Below are 20,848 nucleotides of genomic sequence, written 5' to 3'. Positions count from 1 at the left end.
TAAGGCTTGGATTATGGAGCAGCATTAGAGTGGCTTATGTGTGTCAACCAAGCTTATTCAATGTCAGGCAAGAATGTTTGCAAGCGAAATGAACATTGTTGACTAGAGGTCTGGTGCACGAAATTCGTGCACGGGGGGCGGGTGTGTGTCTCTCAGCCCAGCCTGCACCCTCTCTAATCTGGGACCCATTGAGGGATGTCCGACTGCCCGTTTAGGCCCGATCCGGGTGGGATCGGGCCTAAACGGGCAGTCGGACATCCCCTCTCACAATCCAGGACTGCTGGCTCCCAACTGCTTGCCTGCCTGCCTGCCTGCCTGCCTGCCTGCCTGATTGCCCCTAATCACCTCTGTCTGTCAGCCTGATCACCCCCTAACCACTCCCCTGCCAGCCTGGTCGCCTCTAACTGCCCTCCCTTGCCAGCTTGGTCATCCCCAACTGCCCTTCCCTGCAGGCCTGGTCCCCCCCAACTGCCCTCCTCTGCCGGCCCGGTCACCCCTAACTGCCCTCCTCTGCAAGCCTGATCGCCCCCAACTGCCCTCCTTTGCAGGCCTGGTCCCTCCCAACTGCCCTCCCCTGCTGGCCTGATGACCCACAACTGCCCTCCCCTGCTGGCCATCTTGTGGCGGCCATCTTGTGTCCACATGGGGGCAGCCATCTTTGACCAATGGGGGGCAGCCATCTTGTGTGTTGGAGTGATGGTCAATTTGCATATTACTATTTTATTAGATAGGATTTTATAGGAAAGGCAAAATGGTGCTTCAATTTCATGAGGCAAGAAGGGTTGGTCATGAGAACACAAACAAAGTTAGCTCAGAAAATGCTACCAGTTTATGAGGATGATCTCACATATATAGACAGTGACTTAGAAGACAGCAGTGGTACAATAGAAGTTGAAGAAATTGATATGTCTGGAACTAATAGTGATCAAGAAGAGAGCAGTGATGCAACAGAGGATGAATAAAGTGATATGCTGCATAATATTATAGTACTGGTATGTAAACATTACCTGCAGTAATCTAAATAAAAGTTTGTTCTGTTTTTTGTTTAAAATATTGATTTCTTGGGTGAGCCCAAGTGGCCCTGGGTCTGGGAGAGGCCAAGCATCCCTGGGTCCGGGTGAGACCATGTGTCCCTGGATCCGGGTGAGGCCTCGTGCACCTAGGCCCGGGTGAGCCCAAGTGGCCCTGGGTCTGGGAGAGGCCAAGCGTCCCTGGGTCCGGGTGAGACCATATGTCCCTGGATCCAGGTGAGGCCTCGTACACCTAGGCCCGGGTGAGCCCAAGTGGCCCTGGGTCTGGGAGAGGCCAAGCATCCCTGGGTCCGGGTGAGACCATGTGTCCCAGGATCCGGGTGAGGCCTCGTGCACCTAGGCCCGGGTGAGCCCAAGTGGCCCTGGGTCTGGGAGAGGCCAAGCGTCCCTGGGTCCGGGTGAGACCATGCGTCCCTGGATCCGGATGAGGCCTCGTGCACCTAGGCCCGGGTGAGCCCAAGTGGCCCTGGGTCTGGGAGTGGCCAAACGTTCCTGGGTCTGGGTGAGACCATGTGTCCCTGGATCCAGGTGAGGCCTTGTGCAACTAAGCCCGGGTGAGGCCATGTGCCCCTGGGTCTGGGAGAGGCCAAGCGTCCCTGGGTACGGGTGAAGCCAGATCCTGGGTCCGGGTGAGGCCGTGCGCCCCTGGATCCATCCGGGTGAGGCTGGGTCCCAGGCCCGGGTGAGACCACGCGCCCCTTGGGTATGGGTGAGGCCACGTGCCCCTTAGTCCAGGTGACGCCGTGCCCCTGGGTTCGGCCGAGACCAAACCAGAGGGAGTCGGACCTCCATTACCACCATTTGTCCACCATCCAGAGCTGAGGGGTCAGTGCTGACATGTACACATAAGGAACTACTGGACATCGAAATTGGGTCTCAAAAGAACTGTTGGTCCAGGGGGAAGCTCGCTACAGATTGATTCATTTGCCTGTCAGCATAAATATTATTGCTCGTCTCACATTCAGTTCTTATTAGTATATATCTAGTGACATTTGATCTCATTCATCTAGAGGAAATGATGAACAACATAGACTGAGGAACAAGAACAGAACCAGAATCAAGGAGGCATCGATCGGACTATCGGGCCTCAGAGGGAGGGTAGGGGGAGGGTGGGGGGAGGGGGAGAGTTCAACCAAAGGACCTGTATGCATGCATATAAGCCTGTCCAACGGTTAAGTTCAACAGGGGATTGGGGCATGCGTGGGGAGAGGGGTGGGATGGGAATGGGGGGATGAGGACAAATATGTGACACCTTAATCAATAAAGAAATTAAAAAAAAAAATAGAAAAAAAAAATAAAAAATAAAATATTGATTTCTTAAGTTTGGGTTAGAAAAGTCAGGGGTGTCTTATACATGGGGGCGTCTTATACACGGAAAAATACAGTATCTCTTCTGGTTCTGGGGATTGACTGGGCCCAACTAGATGGTTCTCTCCTAGGGGTCTTCATGTAGTTGTAGTCAGACAGGGACTGGGGATGGAGTCAGTCATCTTGAAGCTTGCTAATTCACATGTATGAGGTTCATGGGCCAAATCACTGACATCTGTCCTTTCCATGTAGTTTATCTGGCATTATAACTGGATTTTAAGAATGAGTGTCCTGAAAAGTTACTGTAGTCTCCCTCCTGTTTTGCTCTATTAGTTGAGGTAGTAATGGTCTGCCCCGGTTTGGAGGAAGTGGATATAGATTTCACCACTCTTGTAAGAAATTTCTATGGGATGGGAGATATTGTAGCAGCCGTCTTTGGAAATAGGATCTGCTACACCTACTTGGAGAACCCTGCCCAGACTAGGATAGGGAACCAAGAAAGAGGACTTTGGAATATTGAATATAGTTTTGTACATGTTGAGTTTAATTCCTTGCCAGACTTCCTGGTGGAAATGTTATTAAGTACTTTGGTTACTCAGCAGATACTGAATTTGTTCTGCGGTGAATAGTATTAATTAGCACCAAGATAGGAAACGATACTTAATTGAGAATATTTTTTAGTTTATCCTCCTCATTTTCTTTTCTTTCTTTTTTTAACCTATGGCCAGGATTTTGGAAATTATTACCTTCATAATTCTCTTCTGTTATAAACATGTCCATATCAAAGATTCCTATAAATTGTTTGCATCTTATACTTTAAATTTAAAAAATGTATTGCTTTTTATATATATAGCGAAACATTGATTTGTTGTTCCACTTACTTATGCATTCATTGGTTGGTTCTTGTATGTGCCCTGACGAGATTGAACCCGCAACTTTGGCATATCGGGACGATGCTCTAACCAACTGAACTACCCAGCCAGGGCCGCATCTTATATTTTAAACATCAGTTTTATTTGTGTCATTATTCCTTATATGTTTATTTTTAAAATAAATTTTTGGTATCTTAATTTTAGGCGATTCTTTTTCTTTCCCACATTATAATAAAACATTTCATCTTCTGTTACATATCCCAGGGAAATAATTTTTTAAAATCCTTGTTTTTCCACCCTGGCCTGGTGGCTCAGCTGGTTGGAGCATTGTTCCGTTTACTGAAAGGTGGCTGATTCCATTCCTAAGCTGCAGGTTCAATTCCCGGTCAGGGTGTGTATGGGAAGTGACCGATTGATGTTTCTCTCTTTCTCCCTCTTTCTCTTTCCCTTCCCCTCACTCTGAAAGTCAATTTAAAAAAATCCTCAAGTGAGGATTTTTAAAAAATCCTTGTTTGTTTTTTTTTGCTTCCTTTTTTAGTTTTTATATTTGAGAGTAAAGATTTCAGTAGTTTGGGTTTTTATTCATTGAAATTCACATATCTTCAATTCTCTTTTCTTTTATTAACAAATAACATACATTTATCCTAAGAAAAATTAGGTCTATGGAGGCTTGAAAACAGTGTAAATCACCCAAATTCTGTTGAGAGATTCTCCATTATATTTGGGTGTATATTTTTTAAGATTTTTAAGTTTCTCCCCAAATATGGAGTCTTACCTTTTGTACCATTTTGTAAATTGCTCCTTTAATTTGCTGTTTAGATTTTTCCTAATATTTTACTATTTTAAACATCAATCTAACAGTAACTTATTCTACATCTTTTCTGTTTATTCGAATACTTCTTTAAGATAAATATCTAGAAGAGTAGTTATTATATCAAAGGGCCTGTGATAAAATTTTGCAAACTATTTAAATCCTTACCACTTTTTTCTCTTCCACTAGAGAATGTCTCCATTTTTTTGATTCGCTCTTGCATTTGCTTGCTGTCCCTCTCACCTGTGACATACATTCACAAATATTTATTTCTTAGGGAGGAAGAAATCTTTATCATGAAGTTGATTACTTAAATATGACTTCATTAATTTCATACAATTTATTTCTTCATGAAGCATTTATTGAGCACTATTTGGTATACCGTGGATTACAGGGAAGGAAGACATAGCCCTTGTTCTCCATGAACTCTCACAGTCCAGTGGGGGAGATAGACATTCCAGGGATACCAGAAGGTGGAGATCAGGTACAGGGTTGAAAGTAGATTGACTAAAGAAGATGTCCTGTGAAGTCATAATTGTAAAGTTGAGACCAGTCACCATCTGTGTGATTTTTTTTTAATTTTTTATTCAGCCACATTTAAGCTGTTTGGGGGAATGTGTGAAGTAGGTACTAGTAGACAGTTGGACTTAACCAGGCTTGAGGCTTTGCCAGCTGAGACTAGACGGTCAAAGAAATATGATTCCAGAAAAAAAAAAAACCTATGATCTTTAGGATAGTTATTGGACTTGTCTCACACACATACCGGATTTGACTTTGAATCTATAGAATTATTTTTTTTTGTTAAAAAAAAAACTTCAATTAGCTAGGTATTAGAGAGGAGTACCTTACTTTCCTCATTCTCATTTGACTTTGTCCCTTTCATACCTGATATGATTTAGTTCTTCTTGATAAATGCAAGTCTATATTTTTAGCATCAGCAGCTCTTCTCATATAGAATATGTAGCCTGTACATATTTTTTCAAGTTCTCAAGATAGAAAAATCTTTTACCAGTGATTTTCGTTCCATATTGTTTTATTGGTTTCTGGAGTTTTAGGCCTTTTTCTTATTCTCTTATTTTTTAGTAAGCACATAATTTTCACATCAGATAATGGAACCATGTTTGTAATAATATCAACAAATTTCTTTTAGTGCCTCATTTTATTTTTAAAATTAAATGATGTACATTAGATCATCTCTAATATACGTTCTTGTTTTGAAAATTCTATGACTATATGATAGATATTTTATAGTGCTAATATGATATTCTTAGTTTTATTGTGATTAGTTTCATCTACTAATCTTGTTCAAGGCTAAATTAAGCTCTTAATGAATTTCGAATTATCTCTGAGCAGTTATAGAGGCATTTGTTGGACTACTATAACTTCATGGATCTTGTTATATATTGAGAAGAAGGAAATAACATCTGAGAAAACTTTGGCTTTTGCATACATCTGATAGTATATGTTAAAATTGAGTTAATAGTTCCATTGCTACTAAACGGAAGAGTACTGGGATCATAAGAGACTCCATTTGGAGGAAAACAGTTGTTTGGCAATAAAAATCTTAGCAGGAACTTTTGAATCTCATTTTAAGAGTTCTATATAGGTAGAAAAAAAAATCACACTAACAAGGACTTTCTTGTGAAGCAGCAGGTTTGTTAGCTTTGGATTCTTGGGGAGTCTATTGTAACATAAATCAGTGGTATTATTATGAATTAACATAATTAAAGGCATTGGGTAGAAAGGGCCTGCCTTGATGTTTCACTCTGTATTATATATTGAAAATAAGAAGTGTGCAAAAAGTCTTAATTGTTCATTGTAACATTTACCTGTTGGCCTTTTTAGACAATAAAATGTGTCTGCTGCTGCATTACATTTCATGCTGGCCAGCCACATCTTCGAATCTGTAGATGTAATTGTAATTTTTTGTAGCTTTTATTTGTCTAGCTATGATAGGTTTATATGAAGAAAATTACAGCTTCTTGCTTTTGCAATGTAATGAGCAATGTGTTTTTTCTTTAGGATCAAACAGAACATACTGACTCAGCAGGACTGGCTGGCAGTGCAGCAAGCATCATGATTAAGCACAGGGAAGTCTGTTTCTTATCACATGTGTAAGGGGAAAAAGGTAAGAAAATCAATGTTCATATTTCTCTTAGAGCTTGAACTTAAGAAAACAACTAGATTTATAGAAAATAATGCTTATGTATATATGCTGCTTGCTTCATTAATAACATTGCCTCTTGTTAAATCAGGAGTGTAGTTTTAAGAAAAATTTGACTTAAATTCAGAACAAAAGGATATTTTTAAATTACTGTTGAATTATGTAAAAAATGCTAACTTCTCTATCAGTGCTTTTAGAGTCAGTTTCTACCTTGAGAATACATAGTAATTTCTTTCTTTTTTTTTTTTTTTTTATTTATTTTTTTATTTTTTTAAATATTTTTTATTGAGGTATTATATGTGTACATATCTTACCATTACCCCCCCCACCCCACACCCACACATGCCCTCCCCCCCCAGAGTTTTGCGTCCATTGTTTATGCTTATATGCATGCATACAAGTCCTTCGTTTGATTTCATAACTCCCCCACCTCTCCCTAACTTTCCCCCTGTAATTTGAAAGTCTGTTTGATGCTTTACTGTTTCTGTATCTATCTTTTTGTTCATCACTTTATACTGATCTTTACTATCCCTAAATGAGTGGGATCATGTGGTATTTTTCTTTCATTGACTGGCTTATTTCACTTAGCATAATGTTCTCCAATTCCATCCAGGTTGCTGCAAATGATGAGAATTCCTTCTTTTTTATGGCAGCATAGTATTCCATTGTGTAGATGTACCACAGTTTTCTGATCCAGTCATCTGCTGACGGGCACCTAGGCTGTTTCCAAATCTTAGCTATGGTGAATTGTGCTGCTATGAACATAGGGGTGCATATATCCTTTCTGATTGGTGTTTCTAGTTTCTTCGGATATATTCCCAGGAGTGGGATTACTGGGTCAAATGGGAGTTCCATTTTCAGTTTTTTGAGGAAGCTCCATACTGTTCTCCACAGTGGCTGCACCAGTCTGCATTCCCACCAGCAGTGCACGAGGGTTCCTTTTTCTCCGCATCCTCGCCAACACTTGTCGTTTGTTGATTTGTTGATGATAGCCATTCTGACAGGTGTGAGATGGTACCGCATTGTTGTTTTGATTTGCATCTCTCGGATAATTAGTGACGTTGAGCATGTTTTCATGTGTCTCTTGGCCTTCCTTCTGTCTTCTTTTGAAAAGCTTCTATTTAGGTCTGTTGCCCATTTCTTTATTGGATCATTTATCTTCCTTTTATTAAGTTGTATAAGCTGCATGTAGATGTTGGAGATCAAACCTTTATCAGTGATGCCATTTGCAAATATGTTCTCCCATGCAGTAGGTCTTCTTGTTGTTTTGTTAATGGTTTCTTTTGCTGTGAAAAAGCTTTTTATTTTGATGTAGTCCCATTTGTTAATTTTCTCTTTAGCTTCCATTGCCCTAGGGGCAGTGTCAGTGAAGAATTTCTTTTGGCATATGTCTGAGATTTTGCTACCTGTGGATTCCTCTAGTATTTTTATGGTTTCCCGTCTTATGTTTAAGTCCTGTATCCATTTTGAGTTTATTTTTGTGTATGGCGTAAGTTGGTGATCAAGCTTCATTTTTTTGCATGTATCTGTCCAATTTTCCCAACACCATTTATTGAAGAGACTGTCTTGACTCCATTGTATGTTCATGCCTCCTTTGTCAAATATTAATTGAGCATAGTGGTTTGGGTCAATATCTGGATTCTCTATTCTGTTCCACTGATCTATATGTCTGTTCTTGTGCCAGTACCAGGCTGTTTTGAGAACAGTGGCTTTGTAATACAGCTTGAAATCTGGTATTGAGATCCCTCCTACTTTATTCTTCTTTCGCAGGATTGCTGTGGCTATTCGGGGTCTTTTTTTATTCCAGATGAATTTTTGGAGAGTTCTTTCAAGGTCGGTGAAATATGCCATTGGTATTTTAATGGGGAGTGCATTGAATCTATAGATTGCTTTGGGTAGTATGGACATTTTAATGATGTTGATTCTACCAATCCATGAACATGGTATGTTCTTCCATCTGTTTACGTCTTCCTCTATCTCTTTTTTCAGTGTCCTGTAGTTTTCCGTGTATAGGTCTTTTACCTCCTTAGTTAAGTTTATTCCTAGGTATCTTAATTTTTTTGGTGCGATGGTAAATGGAATTGCCTTTTTAGTCTCTCTGTCTGTAAGTTCACTATTGGTGTATAGAAAGGCCATAGATTTCTTGGCGTTAATTTTGTATCCTGCTACATTGCCAAATTCATTTATTAAGTCTATTAGTTTTTTGACGGAGTCTTTCGGATTTTTTATGTACAATATCATGTCGTCTGCAAATAAAGACAGCTTTACTTGTTCTTTTCCAATTTGGATGCCTTTTATTTCTTCTTCTTGTCTAATTGCAATGGCTAATACTTCCAGTACTATGTCAAACAGGAGTGGTGAGAGTGGGCATCCCTGTCTTGTTCCTGTTCTTAGGGGAAATGTTTTTAGTTTTTGTCCATTGAGTATGATGTTTGCTGTGGGTTTATCATATATAGCTTTTATTATGTTGAGGTATGAGCCTTCTATTCCCACCTTGTTGAGAGTTTTTATCAAGAAAGGGTGTTGGATTTTGTCAAATGCTTTTTCTGCATCAATTGATATGACTATGTGATTTTTATCTCTCAATTTGTTTATGTGATGTATCACGTTTATTGATTTGCGGATATTATACCATCCTTGCATTCCTGGGATAAATCCTACTTGGTCATGGTGTATGATCTTTCTGATGTACTGCTGGAGCCGATTTGCTAGAATTTTGTTGAGGATTTTGGCATCTATGTTCATGAGGGATATTGGCCTGTAATTCTCTTTCATTGTGTTGTCTTTATCTGGTTTTGGTATTAGGGTGATGCTGGCTTCATAGAAGGAGCTTGGAAGTGTTCCTTCCTCTTGAATTTTTTGAAATAGTCTGAGGAGGATAGGTTTTAGTTCTTCCTTGAATGTTTGGTAAAACTCTCCTGTGAAGCCATCAGGCCCCGGGCTTTTGTTTGCCGGAAGCTTCTTGATGACTGCTTCAATTTCGTCCATAGTTATTGGCCTATTGAGCTCTTTAGATTCTTCTTGATTGATTTTAGGAAGGTTATATTTTTCTAGGAATATGTCCATTTCCTCCAGGTTGTCTAGTTTGTTGGAATAGAGTTGTTCGTAGTATTTTGTAACAATCCTTTGTATCTCAGCGGGGTCTGTTGTTATTTCACCTCTTTCATTTCTGATTTTGTTTATTTGGGTCCTCTCTCTTTGCTTCTTGGTGAGCCTGGCTAGAGGTCCATCAATCTTGTTTATCCTTTCAAAGAACCAGCTCTTGGTTTTGTTGATCTTTCGTATTGTTTCTTTGGTCTCTATGTCATTTATCTCCGCTCTGATCTTTGTTATTTCCTTCCTTCTGGTTACAGTGGGCTTTTCTTGCTGCTCTTTTTCTAGCTCTTTGAGTTGTAGGGTTAAGTAATTTATTACCATTGATTCTTGTTTTTTGCAATAGGCTTGTAGAGCTATGAACTTCCCTCTCAAGACTGCTTTCGCTGTATCCCAAAGATTTTGGATTGTTGTGTTTTCATTGTCATTTGTTGCCATGATGTTTTTTATTTCTTCCTTGATCTCTCTGGTGACCCAGTCATGGTTTAATAGCATGCTGTTTAGTCTCCAAGTGTTTGATTTCTTTGGATTGTATTTATTGTAGTTGATTTCCAGTTTAATGCCACTGTGATCTGAGAAGACGCTTGATATAATTTCTATCTTCTTGAATTTGAAGAGACTTTGCCTGTGACCCAGCATATGGTCTATCTTTGAAAATGACCCATGTGCACTTGAGAAGAATGTATATTCTGTGGCTTTGGGGTGAAATGTTCTAAAGATGTCAATTAATTCCATCTGGTCTAGTGATTCATTTAGGATTGCTGTTTCTTTGCTGATTTTTTGTTTAGAGGATTTGTCCAGTGGTGATAGTGGGGTATTAAAGTCTCCTACTATGATTGTATTGCTATTAATCTCTCCCTTGAAATCTTCCAGGAGTTTTTTTATGTATTTGGGTGCTCCTATATTGGGAGCATATATGTTTACCAGAATTATTTCTTCTTGTTGGATTTCTCCCTTTAGTATTATGAAGTGGCCTTCTTTATCTCTTGTTATGGCATTTACTTTGAGGTCTATTTTGTCAGATATAAGTATTGCTACCCCAGCTTTTTTTTCATTTCCATTTGCCTGAAAGATATTTTTCCATCCCTTCACTTTCAATCTGTGTGAGTCTCTTGTTCTGAGGTGGGTCTCTTGTAGACAGCATATATATGGGTCGTGTTTTTTTATCCATTCAGCTACTCGATATCTTTTGATTGGAGCATTTAGTCCATTTACATTTAAAGATATTACTGAAAGGTATTTGTTTGTGGTCATATCTATTTTTGTGTCTATATTCCTTCTTACCTGTTTATTTCTTCTTTTTACAGTATTCCCTTTAGCAATTCTTGCATTGCTGGTTTGGTGGTAATAAACTCCTTAAGCCTTTTTTTATCTGCAAAGCTCCTGATTTCCCCTTCAATTTTGATTGATAGTCTTGCTGGATATAGTATTCTTGGATTCAGTCCTTTGCTTTGCAACACTTTGTATACCTCCGTCCATTCACTTCTAGCTTGTTGTGTTTCTGTTGAGTAATCATTTGACAATCTGATGGGTGTTCCTTTGTAGGTAACTCTCTGTCTCTCTCTTGCCGCCTTTAAGATTCTCTCTTTATCATTTATATTTGCCATTGAAATTATGACATGTCTTGGTGTGTGTCTTTTGGGGTTGATCCTGCTTGGGACTCTCTGTACTTGCGTAACTTTTATCTTTCCCATATCCGGGAAGTTTTCTGTCATTATTTCTTCAAATAGATTTTCTAATCCCTGCTGCTCTTCTTGTCCTTCTGGCAGCCCTATTATACGCATGTTACTTCGTTTCATGTTGTCCCGAAGCTCCCTTAGGCTTTCCTCCTGCTTTTTAATTTTTTTCTCCAATTGCTGTTGAGATTGAGCTTGTTTCTGTACCTGATCTTCTAACTCACTAATTCGGTCCTCTGCTTCTTGTAGTCTACTGTTGAAACTTTCCATGGTGTTTTTGATTGTAGCTATATCACTTTTCATTTCTTCCTGATTCTTGCATAAGTTGTTGATTTTCTCATCCATCCGATGTATAAATTCCACGACCATTACTCTAAACTCCTTTTCGGTCATGTTGCAAGCTTCAGTTTCACTGATTTCCTTTCTTGGCGACTCCACATTTTCTTTCCTCTGTGAGTTATTTCGTTTCCCCATTCTGGCTATCACCCGAAAGCTCAAGCTTCCGTTTGCGTGGACCTGGGCCGTGTGCTGTGGGGACTTCACTCCACCCGAGTTTCACTGAAGTGCTCTGACACTAGGACGTGTGGCTGCCTTTGGTTGGTGGGAACCAGACTTGCCCAGGGTCAGTGTCCCCAGTGTTCCGTGTGGTCTCGTGTGCACACTTAGATTCAGGGGCCCTGTCTGCACCACACTGTTGGTATGTGCCGAAAATGAGATCCTTAGCAAGTGCCAGGAGTCAGAGTTTCCCTTTGTCTGCACCAGGACTAGAGTGTCAGAGTCTCTGTTGCCTTGTGCGGTTTCTCGTTGAGACTCAGGGTCCCTATGTGTGCATGCACCAACAATTGGGGTCGCTGGCTCTTAGTGTGAATGCGCTGTGAGTCAGGGATCCCAGGCAGCTGTGTCCGGCGTGCCAAATTCCCTGAAGTGGAGCTGCGACCTGTGTGTGCTCTCTCTACTGAGCCAAACCGGCTAGGGCGCACACTCTTGATTTCCTGAAGGTGAGCTGGCTCCGTGCACTCTCCCGGAGTCCCGGAAGGGGGGCGGAGTCTGTCCTGCGTGCCAAATTCCCCAAAGGGAAAGCCCCTCTGTGCAAGCACTAAGATTCCCTGAAGGGAGAGCTGTGACCCGCAAGCCAAATTCCCCCAAATTCTCCGAAGGGGTGCCCTCTGTGCGCACTGACAGATTTCCCCAACAGGGAGCTGATTCTCTCCTGTGCGCTCTCGCGCGCGCCAAATTCCCTGAGGGGGAGTGAGTCCCTGCGCAAAGCTCTGCGGCTTGGGCGAGAGGCGGATCTATCAGTTAAAATGGCGCTGTCTGCGCGCCTGCGGGGAGGGGGATAGGCTCTTTGACTCACGGAATTCTGCCGGGACGTCTGGATTCTTGTTGTTTGTTGGTCTGAAGCTGTGATAGCAGTTCTCTGTCCCCAGTGGCTGCAGGGTCCTGGTTTGTGTCAGAAGCCAGGATCCGAGTCTCAGGCAGCTCTGTTTCTCAAGATGGCGTGGTCTCCGCGTCCGCAACAGCCGCGGAGATGTGTCCGCTTTCTACATAGTAATTTCACCATGAAGAAGAACCTGGATTTGAGCAATATTGTTAAGAGCAAATAATAGTAATCTCCCCAATTAGTGCCATTTATATTTCTTATTCATCATGCAAGAGTTCAGTTAAAGCTAATTTTGGGGCAGGGAATCAGAAATATAGATTTAATTACATTATTTTGAATTTTTAGACTACATATGAAGAGCAATACTTTTAAGAAAATTGGAAGTAGTGCCCTGGCTGGGTAGCTCAGTTGGTTAGAGCCATCATCCCAGTTTGCCAAGGTTGTGGGTTCAAGCCCCATCAGGGCACATACAAGAATCATCCAATGAATGCATAAATAAAGAGAAACAACATCCCTGACCTGTTTTGCTCAGTGGTTAGAATGTCAGCCCGATGGCTGAAGTCAAGGGCATGTGCCTTGGTTGCGGGCTTAATCACCCGACCCGGGGAAGGGATGCCAGCCGGAGGTGCCGTTTGATGTGTCTCTCAAATCGATGTTTCTTTCTCTCTCACTCTCCATCCTCTCTTTCCCCCTCCCCTCCACTCTCACTAAAATAATCAATGGGAAAAAATATCCTTGGGTGAGGATTAAAAAAAAAAAAAGAAGTGGAACAACAAATCACAAATTGATGTTTCTCTCTTATACTGTTTCCCTTCTTTCTCTCTCTCTAAAACCAATTAATAATAACTAAATACATCTACGCTTATTTGTAAAAGAAAAGAAAATTGGAAGTATTTTAATAGGTCTTTAGAGTAGGAATCATTGGCTTATTCCTGACTAGAAATCATGTTTGATTATTTAAGGGGTAAAAAATGGTGGTGGGGTAGAGGGTATATAGATGAGATTGGTTTCCGAAACTGATTGCATCATTCACTAATTAGTAATTTCGTATATTCTGGCTGAGTTTCTGGTTTTCCATGTAAGCTTTGAGGATAGAGGCAGGGTCTAACAGTGTGTGACAGGAGACTGAGCTTCCTTTCTATTCAGTTGAGAATGGAACAAAGACATTTAGGAGTAGTGCCTTCCTCATCAAAACTTCTGGGCCTACAGTTAGCAAGGTATTTCTTGTCCCCTAGCCTTCTCACATGGGAGTATAAGAGGGGAGTGCCCTTCTCTGCTTTCATGTGGTGAAATTTTATTCTTCAGGTGCCACTTCTTTAGGAAGTTTTCATCCACTGCAAAGATGGTCAATAATAATAATAATAAATAATAAATAGTCAGCAATAATAAATTATTATAATATTTATTACTATAGTCTACCTTACCCAAAATTATGCACCCTTGCAGTTTGGATTCACCTTTTCTTTGGCTCCATAGCACTAGTACATACATGTCAATTAGTATATACCACATGTTTTTGTTTGTTTGTTTGTTGTTGTTTTTTAGGAATTACTGGATAAAGGCTTCCATATTCAAACAAGTTGGGGAAGTTTTATTTATTTTTTTAAAAAATATATTTTACTGATTTTTTACAGAGAGGAAGGGAGAGGGATAGAGAGCCAGAAACATTGATGAGAGAGAAACATCGATCAGCCGCCTCCTGCACACTCCCCACTAGGGAAGTGCCCGCAACCAAGGTACATGCTCTTGACCAGAATCGAACCCGGGACCCCTCAGTCCGCAGGCCGACGCTCTCTCCACTGAGCCAAACCGGCTAGGGCACCACAGTGTTTTTTTTAATATTTTAAATTCATTTATTCATCTCCTCTATGAAACATTAGGCACTTTTAGGCCAAGGACATTGTTTTATTTGTCATTGTAACCTAATGACTAGGACAGTGCTGGTAGTTAGTAGATGCTCAGTAATGTTGATGCATGTATGTACACATTTATTGCAATTAGTATGCAGTGGTTGGCAAACTCATTAGTCAACAGAGCCAAATATCAACAGTACAACGATTGAAATTTCTTTTGAGAGCCAAATTTTTTAAACTTAAACTTCTCCTAACGCCACCTCTTCAAAATAGACTCTCCCAGGTCGTGGTATTTTGTGGAAGAGCCACACTCAAGGGGCCAAAGAGCCGCATGTGGCTTGCGAGCCGCAGTTTGCCGACCACGGGTATATGGCATAAAGAGGAAGTACCAGTGAAGGAGCCAGAGAGGCAGTCAGATCAGTGCTGTAAAAGACAGATTCAGGAGACTGTTTAAAAGCTCTCTGGTCCACAGAATAAAAAAGAAAAAAGGGGTCTACAAGCCCAAAGACAAATGAAGAGATCCTCAGGAAGAAACTACTGAAGTGAACTTATTACATTCCTTTTTGAGATGTGCATATATAATATTTAGTGACTTGTTTTTAAAAGGAGATGGGTACTTTTATAAAAAAGCAAGTAAAGAATCCTGACATAGATTGAAATCTTTTGAGAGGCACAGTTTATGCAGTGATAAGCCTGCCCCTCTCCCAAGTCCTCAGGAGACCACAGGTTTTTCTTTGGAAAATGAAACTAAAGAGGCTTGCAGAGATCAGGGATGAGGCACCATGGTGAAAACGGGGATTAAAGGAAATCCTATGTATTGGCAAGTGAGACCCATTCCCTCACTCTTTCCTCTGCTCTTTCAGAAGGTGATTTTCTGGTATTATAGCTCTGCACCCCCTGACAGGAGATTATGAGTCTTCTCTGGAGTCCAAAGAAAAAACTTTGTATACTGACATTTTGAGGTCTTTCAGTGAAATAGTTGTGTTCACCACTCATTGGAAGCCTTCTAGTTGAGAAGCCACACATGCAGAACTTTGCAATTGGCTTTTAGTACTTCATTTGTTCAGTAGTTAGGCATTTGGGGAACGGTCCAGTGTGAAAGACAGAGACCAAAACACAAAAGTACAAAAGAGGAACTTGAAGGAAATGATATTGGAAACAGAAGAAAGTTTGAAAACAAAAACAAAGCTGTAGGTAATCACATCAGAGAGGTAAGAGAAGTAATTATATCCATGAAATAAGATCAAGATGTCATAAAAAGAATCAGAAAAAGAAAGTGCTGTGGAAATTAAAAATATAATAGACACTTTTGGTGCATTTTAAATAATTTAAAAATGATCTCAGGTTTATAGAAAAGGCGCAAGTATATTACAAAAAACTTTTTTTCTCTGAACCATTTGAGTGAGTTGCTAGCTACCTGCTGTGTCACCTTTGAAACTGTTTCCTACAAACAAGGACAGTATCCTACATAATCACAATACAGCCATCAAAGTCAGGGGATTAACTGATGCATTACCACCACCTAATTCTCACACCTTAATCAAGTTTCCCTAGTTGTACAAATACTGTTCTTTTTGTAAAGAGGATCTAGTTTCAAATCACGTGTTGCATTTAGTTGTCATGTCTCTTTGGTCTCCTTCTTTCTGAACTAGTTCTGTGGTATTTGATTTTCTTGACCTTGACATTTAAAAATTGCAGACCAGTTATTGTAGAATGTCCCTCAATTTTGGTTTGCCTGCTATTTCCTCATGACTAGGTTCAGGTAATGCATTTTTGGTGGGAATATCACAGAACTGGTGCCGTTTTTGTTTTTAATTAATAACCTTTATTTTTTAAGAGCAGTTTTAGGTTCATAGCAAAATTGAGCAGAAAGTACAGGCTGTTCCCCAAATACTCCTATCCCTACTCCTTGTTACCCACGCCCCATCCCACACACATAGCCTCCCCCAGTATCAACATTGCTATGTCCTTTTCATTGCAATTCATTAGGGAGCACAATTTCTATTATTGATAACTAGAGGCCCAGCGCATGGAATCGTGCGGGTAGGGTCCCTAGGGCTTAGCCTTCTGCAATCAGGGCCATCTTCTGCCCATTTGCCAGTCCCCAGGCCGAATGCCACATCCACCGCTGGGCTGCCAGGCTGTTGGGATCACCAGCTCATCCCCGGCTGCTCGGGGGCTCAGGGCTGCGGGAAAGCAGGTGCTGGTGATTTCACCTCCATGTGTGTGCACCGGGCCGGCCACTGATGGAACGCACTGCCCTTTCGGGGCCGCTCACGCAGGCGCCACTCTGCCGCCACTGCTGCTGCTGCTGGGGGAAGGAGGGACCGAGAGGTGCTCAATGCACTCATGGTGACCAGTTGTTTAGTTGTCACGGTCATCACGGACACTGGCTTTTTATATATATATATATATATATATATATATATATATATATATATATACACACACACACACACGCACGCACGCACGCACGCACGCACGCACGCACGCACGCACACACACACACACACACTCTCTCTCTCTAGAGGCCCGGTGCATGAAATTCGAGCACGAGTTAGGGTCCCTAGGCCTGGCTGGCGATTAGGGCTGATCAGGTTCCTGGTCTCCCCCTCCTCCTTCCCTCCCTACCTCAGCACCCCACACCACCGCTGATCGCCTGCCATGTTCCACACCGCCCCCTGGTGGTCAGTGTACATAATAGCGAACAATCAAACTCCCATTCTCTTTGTTGAACTCCTGAGGGGACACTTTGCATATTAGCCTTTTATATATATAGATACATGTTCACTTTGATCACCTGTGTAAGGTAGTATCTGCCAGGCTTTGTCTCTGAAGTGACTTTTTTTTTTAATTTAAAAAGTATATATTTTATTGAATTTTTTTTACAGAGAGGAAGGGAGAGGGATAGAGAGTTAGAAACATTGATAGAAACATTGATCAGCTGCCTCCTGCACACTCCCTACTGGGGATGTGCCCACAACCAAGGTACATGCCCTTGACCGGAATTGAACCTGGGACCTTTCAGTCCGCAGGCTGATGCTCTATCCACTGAGCCAAAAGGATTAGGGCTTCTTTGGTAATTAGTAAGTATTTTTGTGGAGAGGAACTTTGAAAGTATGTAGATATCCTATTCCTCATCACACTTGGGATTTATTCATTCATGTTGTAAAGACTCATGGTTTTCTTTTTTATTCAAAGGGTTGTAATCCATTGCTATTATTATTTATTTTGATGCTCAAATGTCTCTGATTTGGCCTGTGGGAGCTCCTTCAGGCTGGTTTCTGTGTCTTTTTAACATGTCTCAATCATTCTTGGAGCACTTCTTTGCTTTCCAGTACACAAGATAAATATTCAAGGATCTTCTTTTTTTAAAATTGAAATATAATTCACATACCATAAAACTCAGCCTTTAAAAGTGTATAGTTCATTGTTTTATTAATACTTACAGAGTTGTGCAGTTATGACCACTGTCTAATTTCACATTTTCATCATCCCAAAGAGAAATCTGTATCCATTAGCAGTCACTCCCCATTTCTCCAATTCCCCCAACTCGTGGCAACTACTAATTTACTATCTGTCTCTATGGATTTGCCTAGTCTTTACATTTCATATAAATTGAATCATATAATATATAGCTTTTTGTGCCTGTTTTTTTCAGTTACCATAATATTTCCAAGATTCATCCATGTTGTATTATATAACAGTACTCATCCATTTTTATCATATAATATTCCATTTTGTCAATATCCCATATCACATTTTATTTATCCATTCATCAGTAGATAGATAATTTAAGTTGTTTCCAGTTTTGGCTGTTATGAATAATGCTGGTTATGAGCATTAGCAGATAACTTTTTGTATGAATATGTTTTCATTTCTCTTGGTTATGTATAAACCCGGGAGTGGAAAAGCTATGCCAAGTGTTAATAATTCTGTTTAACTTATTGAGGAAATAACAAATGTTTTCCAAAGTTACCACACCATTTTACTTTTTCCCAGCAGTGTTTGAGGGTTCTCTACAACCGCATCAAAGGTCTTGTATTTTTTCTACTCCAGTTTTGGAATCAGCCATTTCTCCCTGGAGCTCTGGTTCATTTTAGTGGATAACAATATGTAAAAACCAAATCTGGTGCTATGTATACTTATTACTTTTTGGAGTTGAGGTGGAGCTTTGCTGTTCCAAGATCCTCTATGGAAAGAGCTAGAAAATACACACACACACACACACACACACACACACACACACACACATACACTCACTCACTCCCGTACATTTGCATTGTATTTATTGTTATAAGCGTCTATGTTTATTGAAGTCCATGAGTTCACGCTGATACCTCAAATTCCAAACTAACACTGCAGGGTTCTTTGTAGTTTTCTCCTTTTCCACATTTTAACCCCTTTCTTCAACAGAGATAGACTTTCTCTCATTGCCTTTCATGTAATCACTTATTTGATCTATCTCTTTACCTGTAACCAATCTCCTATCACTGTCTTCTTCTCTTGGACTTCCTTCTTCTTCTTCTTTTTTTTTTTTTTTGTTAATCCTCATCCAAGGATATTTTTCTATTAATTTTTAGACAGAGTAGAAGGGAGAGGTAGAGACACAGAGAGAGAAACATTGATGTGAGAGGGACACATCGATTGGTTGCCTCCTGCACATGCCCTGACCAGGGCAGGGGATCGAACCTGTAACCAAAGTAAATGCCTTTGACCGGAATCAAACCTGGGACCCTTTATCCTAGAGTTGACACTCTGTCCCCTGTGCCAAACCAGCTAAGGCTCTCTTGGCCTTGCTTATCCTGTTCTGGCTCTGACCTACCACCCTGGATTGCCCTCTTACATCTTCTCACCCCTCCTGCCCATGGACCCTTTTTACCTGCTTGTGCTCTGATACCCCATGCTGGGCTGTCCATCTGAATAGACAACTTTCTCACCCTCCTGGGGCTCTGACACTTTATGCTGGGCCACCCTTACACACTTGGGCTCCTATTTACCACACTCCGGCTCTGATTCTCTCTCTCACACAGATGCCCTCTTCATCCTGCCTCCATGACTATTCAGTTTTTTAAAATAATTTTTTTCCTTTTATTTTTTAAACGTTTTATTTTGAAGTAATTATAGGCTCATAGGAAGTGTAAAATAGTATAGAAAGTTCCTTCATTTACCCATTTTTTTTCTCATTGGTGACATCTTTACATAACTATAGATAATATCAAAACCAGGAAATTGATATTTTATCCATTTATCAGTTGGTAGATATTTAAGTTGTTTCTACCTTTTGGCTCTTATGAATAATGCTGCTGTGAACATAATCATGAGTATATGTAGTTCTCTCCCTTTATTACATGTAGATTTGTCATCACTGAGATCTCTCTTGTATTACTTCTTTATAGTCACATACACCACTCTTGCCTCACTATCCCATCTTTTAAGATTTAAAAAATTAAAAGCATTATTACAAGTCACAGGAAGAGCTGAGTAAGCATAGGTGTAGATCATGTTAATGTTCATGAATGGGAAGAATTAATATCATTCCCAATCTTGAATGAGAAGCAGGCTAGGAATTCTACTTTCTGAATGGTAATTTTATTGGCACTGTTCCATCCTGCTACATTGCTGAGTATAGGGGCCATTTGGGGCATCCCCCACCTCCCAGTTCTTGACTTTGTGCAGAGAGCCCAGTCTGGCTTCCTCCAATACAGAAACTTCTATAAGTTTGCAGCCAATAATTCCCATCCTCCCTGCTAGTTTTCAAATTCCAGGCCTGAAGGTTGCTGTCTGGACTGCCATCTTTCAGTTCTCACTCACTACTGTGGCTTGCATTTGTCCTGGTTTATGGCATCTGTATATTTCCTTTTCTAGCTTTTGAAGTTGAGTGTATAAACTTAAAAAAAAATCTATTTTGCCTGTATTCACAGTGGAAAGGAATGCTTTCCACCACCAGTTCATTACACTCCTTCCTTTCTTTCTGTTATATATATTTTTATTGATTTCAGAGAGGAAGGGAGAGGGGAGAGAGAGAGAGAGAGACATCAATAATGAGAGAATCATTGATTGGCTGCCTCCTGCATGCCCCCTACTGGGGGTCAAGCCCAGAACCCAGGACCTTTCAGTCCGTAGGCAGATGCTCTACCTACTGAGCTAAACCGCTAGCGCTTTTTTCTTTTGAAAAATTTCGAGCCTATAGGAAAAGTGAATAAATAGTACAACGAAGACTCATATAGCCTTTACCTAGATCAGTGATGGGCAACCTTTTGAGCTTGGTGTGTCAAACTTCACCAAAAAACTGAGCATAACTCGGGTAGTGTGTCACTTTGAGGAAAAAACTAACTCCAAGACTCTAGTCGCAAATGTTTCATCCTCAGGAGCAGCAAATGTTTCATCCTCGGCATGCGGCCGCGTGTCATCAGAAATGGCTACGCGTGTCAGTGTTGACACGCGTGTCATAGGTTTGCCATCACTGACCTAGATTCATCAATTTTTACCATTTTTTTCAAATCCTCACCCGAGGATATGTGTGTGTGTTTTTTGTGTGTGTGTGTGTGTAAGAGAGAGAGAAAGAAAGAGGAAAACATCATTGTGAGAGAGAAACATCAATTGGTTTTCTCCTGTACCCACTTGTCCGGGGATTAAACCCACAACCTAGGTATGTG

General features: G+C 40.7%; 1 protein-coding gene across 1 annotated transcript in view; it reads left to right on the top strand.

The window, feature by feature from the left end:
- ZFYVE9 (zinc finger FYVE-type containing 9) overlaps window positions 1-20,848 on the top strand; it is a 133,990-nt gene that overhangs the window by 36,925 nt on the left and 76,217 nt on the right. The window contains exon 2 of the mRNA XM_054720563.1: window positions 6,045-6,150. The gene's annotated coding sequence lies outside the window, so the exon portion shown is untranslated. The remainder of the gene's footprint in view (window positions 1-6,044; window positions 6,151-20,848) is intronic.

The sequence above is a fragment of the Eptesicus fuscus genome, chromosome 9 (assembly GCF_027574615.1).
Source record: "Eptesicus fuscus isolate TK198812 chromosome 9, DD_ASM_mEF_20220401, whole genome shotgun sequence".
Classification (NCBI taxonomy): domain Eukaryota; kingdom Metazoa; phylum Chordata; class Mammalia; order Chiroptera; family Vespertilionidae; genus Eptesicus; species Eptesicus fuscus.
The sequence above is the reverse complement of the archived record's forward strand: the minus strand, read 5'-3'. Positions and strand labels throughout refer to the sequence as shown.